The 6,069-nt window shown below is 35.6% G+C and overlaps 2 protein-coding genes across 2 annotated transcripts in view; both read left to right on the forward strand.

Annotated features, from left to right (window-relative positions):
• The window catches only part of LOC127158965 (SLAM family member 5), a gene marked incomplete at its 3' end in the record, with an annotated part of 44,077 nt that overhangs the window by 6,499 nt on the left and 31,509 nt on the right, over positions 1 to 6,069 (forward strand). The gene's annotated exons all lie outside the window — the stretch shown is intronic.
• Positions 374 to 6,069, forward strand: part of LOC127158958 (sterile alpha motif domain-containing protein 9-like) — a 22,524-nt gene continuing 16,828 nt past the window's right edge. The window contains exon 1 of the mRNA XM_051101899.1: positions 374 to 393. The gene's annotated coding sequence lies outside the window, so the exon portion shown is untranslated. The remainder of the gene's footprint in view (positions 394 to 6,069) is intronic.

Raw genomic sequence — 6,069 nt, forward strand, 5'->3', positions numbered from 1 at the left:
TAACCAACATGATTTAACCCATGTACAGTGGCACCAAATAGTACATGGACACCTAAGGAATATGGCATATTTCTTGGTTCTTGATGAATAAGTGTTTTTACTACTCTGTGTCATTAGATTCTCTGAATATGCAGGGTTTCAGTTTCTTTTTGTAAGATTATATTTCATTTCTTGCTTTTAATTTCACTGTTACCCACCCAACCATTAAACAAAATCAAATCAAATCAAATCAAAACAAGATTAAACAAACACTAATAGCTTCAGGTTTAACCAGTTAATGACGGAAAAGGGAGCAGGCCTTTTCTTTCTTTCTTTCTTTTTTTTTTTTTTTTGTGCTATAAAATCATATGTGCTCCTTGAACTGTTGCCTACATTTTGATTCTTAACTGAAAGGTAAGACTATTCATTCATTTTTGGAGAGTTTTGTTCCCTTGGGAAAGTGTATTTAACATGTATTCTAGAGAATATAATATAAGGTAATAATATAATATAATATAATATAATATAATATAATATAATATAACAATACATATATAAAATACATATAATATAATATAACAATACATATATAAAATACATATAATATAATCCTGTATTTAAAATGTAACCAAACATGCAATTTTAAATACCATAGCATGGCTGTATAATGAACAGAGCATACATTAGTGTTTTGCCACAAGGGTGGATGGCAAAGGAGAGAATTAATGGGGAAAAAAAGTAAACATTTCATATTTTTAGTTTTATTTATTTATTTTTGTATGTTAAGATGGGGGAGGGGGTGTGGGTTGAGGAGTGTGGCTGATATAGGCTTGCTTATTTATTTATTTATTTATTCGAAATATTCCCAGACGTGTTTATCTATATTATGAAATATCTCGATTCTCAAATGCATTTTGCACTTTTATAGAATATGTTAGTTGGTCTATGAAGATCTATAATTAGTTGATCTATGATGGGCGATGGGCAAAGTACCCTACAGTAATCTATTGACTACACGCATAAAAACCCGTTTTTTCTTATAGAATTATAGTTTTGTCTTGTTTGTAATGTGATCAATGTTTGTGTAAGCAGTAGATGTGTTAAGGAAGTAACACATAACATTTTTATTATATTTTGCTAAAATGAACGAAATAACTCGAAAAAAAGATTCGTTCATTTTGCTGAACGAGACTCAAAGGTCCGAGTCGGTAAAATGATCCAAACCTAGTCTTTCTGTCAATAATTTGTTAATGAATCAAATATTATTTTTCGTTCTCACTCTCTGTGCCGTGACAGAGTATAAAAGTTATAGGCCTACAAAAATATGCTGACATCTTTTTTTATATATAAAAAATAAAAAGAAGGAAAACAATCCTGTCAGTCGGGGTTCCTTTAACCGATAGACTCGTTATAAAGGGTTATACCTGGTTTTTATAGTTAATCCCATGTCCAACAAATAAATACACACACGGTCGGGGACAAAGTATATTAACACATAGATGACAATTTTTATTTTTTGTGTATTATATGGAAGTGAAATCCCTGGAGACAGATCGACCTAATGGCTAAAGACATAGACCATCCATTCCGACAGCTCTCTCTCTCTCTCTCTCTCTCTCTCTCTCTCTCTCTCTCTCACTCTCTCTTTCTAATAAAACATTTCTTTGACCTGACTGAGGTGTTATTAGCGAGGTAAAGTCCCAATAAAAAATTAAATTAATTTAAGTTTAATGGTTGTTGTTTTTCAGTATTATTGAAAATGTTTGTAATAGCTATATTAGAATATCATAAAATCTAAATAAAATAAAACTAAATTAATTTAATATCCCCAATTAAATTTAAGTAAACATGACGGATATAATCAAAAAGACATTTAGGCTAACTCTCTCAGAGTGTAATTAGCTATTTGCAGTGCAATGTCTGCATATCAATCATGTTACAGTGTTTGTTGTATCCATTTAATAATGGACACAACACTGATATGTGCATCCTAGCGGTAACATATGAAATTCAGGCTAAAAAAAAAAAAAAAAAAAAAAAAAAAAAACCTACTACAGCGCATGCACGTATAACATCCAATACGTATTGGATCTGATCCAATACGTCATCGTGCTACAGGCTGCAGCGAGGACCGGCTGGGGAAATTGGTGTATAAGCACAATTGTTCACCCCAGAACTATTTTATATGGAATAACAAGGATATTTTATTTAAAAACAAATCTTTATTCTATTATACTTGGTTCAATGAACATATTATTTTAGTAAGACAGTTAATTTTCATGGGTATTTGTTGTCAAATTCTGAATTTCTTTAAAAATTCCAATTACCAATTAAACCAAGAGAATTTGCTATTGTTCTTGACGCAGTTCCAAAGAGTGTGATGATGCTTTTAAGAAACTCAGAAGGAATCAGCATAGTTAATCCTTGTGAAAACATTTTCATTAAAATATTGATGTTTAAAAACAACGCTCTAGCAATAAATTTCTAAGGAGTGCTCTTTGTTCTGTGTCTTTACCTGCAGCAATATTTTTCTGGTCTTCTTTATCTTTGAATTCGGACGCAGCTGCTAAGATAAAGCGCCATACTGCTTCTTTCTTCTTCTATCTTCAAAAGATAATTTGCACACTTAGTGCATATCGCCACCTAATTGGTGGTTGTGCAATCTTTTTTTTTAATTATTTATTTATTTATTTATTTATTTATTTATTTATATTTAATCTCTAATCCTTGAGAATAAGATTTATATTGTTTGTTTGATGCTAATTATAACAAGTCATATCAGATACGTATTTTTATAGATGATAATAAAATATATTAAACATATATAATGAAATATAATAGTGTTTTATGATTTGTACAGATAACTTATATATGCGAATAGAATAAATATAATAACCATATTAGAATAATATACTACATTATATTTTACTTACATTAGTGCTTTATAATTTACGTATCATAAAACTATATATATAACATTATTGTGATCTGTCACGCCCACTGGAGACCCGTCAGTATAGTTCACGCATGCGCTGATCGCTCTGAAATAAGCTAACCCTGAAACACAACCTTCTCCGGAGCAGGTTATCTTCAGAGAGCAATTTGCTATGGTTGCTTACATACCCTGAAAGTTACCTCTGTTTTTAGAATAACCTGCTTTCTGGAACACCCCCCAGATGTAATCTGGATTGTAAACCAATTCTAAAAAATGAAATACTTGTAATTAGACTATATTACATTTTAAACTATTTGTAATCAGACTACAGTTTTTGAATTCATGTTATTCTTACAATACAGCAAATCATGAATAATTCACAGATTCTCCCCGTACTTCATTTTTGTGTTTTAAATTTTCCTTTCTATATATATTTTTAAATTGCAAGATTTTCACAGTTGCAAGAAAAAACTCAGAATTGTGAAAAAAAAAAATCCTTTTTATTATTATATTGTTGTGACAGCACCTCAGGGCAGGCTTGGACTGGGGTGCTTCACCAGAATGTTTATTATATTATAGTAGACTTTTTTTTTTTTTTATAGTAGATTATAATAGACTTTTATTAGATATAATGATGTCCCTCATTATAACATGTAGAACCTCCTTTTGCCTGCAAACAAAATTGGCCAAGCAACAAAGCATTGATTCGGCAAGGAGGTGACTGGTTTTCTTGTCTATCTGATATCAAATGTCAACAACCTGTCCTCCAATTCCCATACATTGCGGGTGGTGGTGATGTAGCTGTAGCATCTGGACCAATCAGACAATCAGATTAGCAGCCCACATAAATGACTAAATTAATCTGATTTTGGGCAAAGAAATCTCCACTCTCAGCTTTCAAGTCTTGTCTGACAAGGAAATGTCAGATTAGCGGCATGAAATAATCTGCATGGCAAAGAAATCCCACTTGCATTGATATTAAAACTGGGCGACAAAGAAATATTCCTACAGTGTAGTTATTCTAATGGTGATTTGAGCGATGTTCTTCATTTCTCTGAATTAAGGTCTAATAGCAAATTAATGGTGACATTCTAGCTTAGCTAACTAGTAATTTGCCATTGTCTGTGAAGTGAATGTCCTGTATTGATTTGTGAATTAAGTTGTATGCGAGAAGTCATAACTGACTGCGTGTAAGTTTCCCATGCCTGTTTCACAGCAGCACAAGTTCTGCTCAGCTTGTTCGTTGTTGTAAACAAGCATCAGTCTCTTATCAACGCCTGACCCCAGAAGTTGAGAGCAGCCTCTTCCGGTTCGATCTGATAACAGCATTCATGTCACAGACCCTTGTGTAAACTGAGTAGAGCTGAGTGTAGCCAAAGCTAACTCTTTAGCAGCCGTACAGGCATATAAGCTAAGCCCTTTACCTCAACTGTTAGCTGTTAGCATCCGACTAACATTTAGATACATGGGAGTGTAAAGTGTAACGTTCACGAACCTCTTCTCTCTCTCTCCCCCTTTCTCTTGGTTTCACCTCCTATTTGTGCTATCACCTTCTGTGTAGACTCAGTTAGTTTGGCCCTCCTCACATACTTGGGTTTTAACTGTGTTATTTTTATTTTGACTTTGTTCTACCTCTCTTTGATTTTATTTAATTTATTTACCTTTGTTTAGCTTGAACATACCAATTCAGCTAATTTGATTTTAATTAAGTCACAAATTTAATTAAATCAAGTTATTTACTTTTCCTTTTAGTTTCCTAAAGCTATTAGGATATTTTCATTTTTCTTTCACCTTATTTTAGTTTCTCTGACCATCACTATCTTCCCTCTCTGTATAGGATCATAGCAGTTCTAACAACTGATGTCCTTTTAATGAACCGTACACGTTATTAGTAGACTAATTCCTGTCTCTCCTTACTCCTTAGCAGTCAGGCCTATTACATGAGGTACAAGTACTGTTCAAACCAATAATTTGACTACAGGTACAGCCTGGTCATTAGCTGACCCCTGCTTACAGCCCTATCGAAGTTACTCAAACCCTCTCTTTGTGCTGTCCGCACAAAATTTTAGCACCCCTACCTCACTAGCTGCCCCTAACCAGCTATTCACACCTTACACGGCCTACAGAGCCGTTCCATATACAGATAGCTTAACACCTCTTAACACCAAAGCCTTCTGCTTAACACTTCACAAGTCAGTTTCCAGGAAACCTCTGCAGCCGCAGAAGGAACAGAATTAATTCACATGAACTCTGAAGTGACACATGAAGCGACACTCAAAGAACTGATCAGAAACATCCTTGCATTTACACCAGAACTTGCAGGAGACCATGACGTCCATGCCTACCTGAAAGACATTGTCTTTTTCCTTCAGTCTTAGAAATGTGTGAACAACCAAGACTTTATCTGCTCTGGATCACCTCTAGCTCAGAGGTGCAATGCTTCCTGGCTCAACAGCCAGGACGTTCAATCAGACTACCAGAAGCTAAGACAAGCCATCATTCCATGAATTCTCAGACCCAGAGTCTGAACACGGACTGATCGCTGCACTGGCCACCAAACAGAGCCGGTATGAAACTCCATATGCTTACTACCACAGACTTTGATGAGAAGGCCTATAACAAGCACAAGGCCTCCACCAAAGGTGTTTGTCCCCACTGATTCTGAACTGCTCAACCCAGAATCCAAAGCGAGCACCAGAAGGCACCCAGCATTTCCACAATGCCAGGCCCTTCTACAGAAAGACACTAGCCAACAGAGGACAGAAATGTCGCCATGGCAACCGACCCAGGTTCCAGACCATCCACTGGGAGAAGCCATGAAAAACGTTATCCTCAGCCTGCGAATACCATGGTATGTCCAACAGCAGTCCACCACAACATCCTCCTCCACAGCCCACGCACAGGTGCTAAATGGAGGCTGCACAATGACAGCTGGACACACCCACTTCTGAGCTACAGGAGTTGCTGACACTAGCAAAAGAGCTCCTTGAACAAAGGTCCACTGAGAAGTACTGGAAAGGACAAACTTTTTACTCCTTGTCAAACATAACACAGCATCAGACTCCTCCAAGGGAGGAGCATCCTGCAAACCAGACACCCCAGAAGCAGCTAGACAACGTTGGATAGAGTAACAGGCCCACGTGGCCAACAGCAAA

Source organism: Labeo rohita, unplaced genomic scaffold, assembly GCF_022985175.1.
Source record: "Labeo rohita strain BAU-BD-2019 unplaced genomic scaffold, IGBB_LRoh.1.0 scaffold_181, whole genome shotgun sequence".
Taxonomy (NCBI): Eukaryota; Metazoa; Chordata; class Actinopteri; order Cypriniformes; family Cyprinidae; genus Labeo; species Labeo rohita.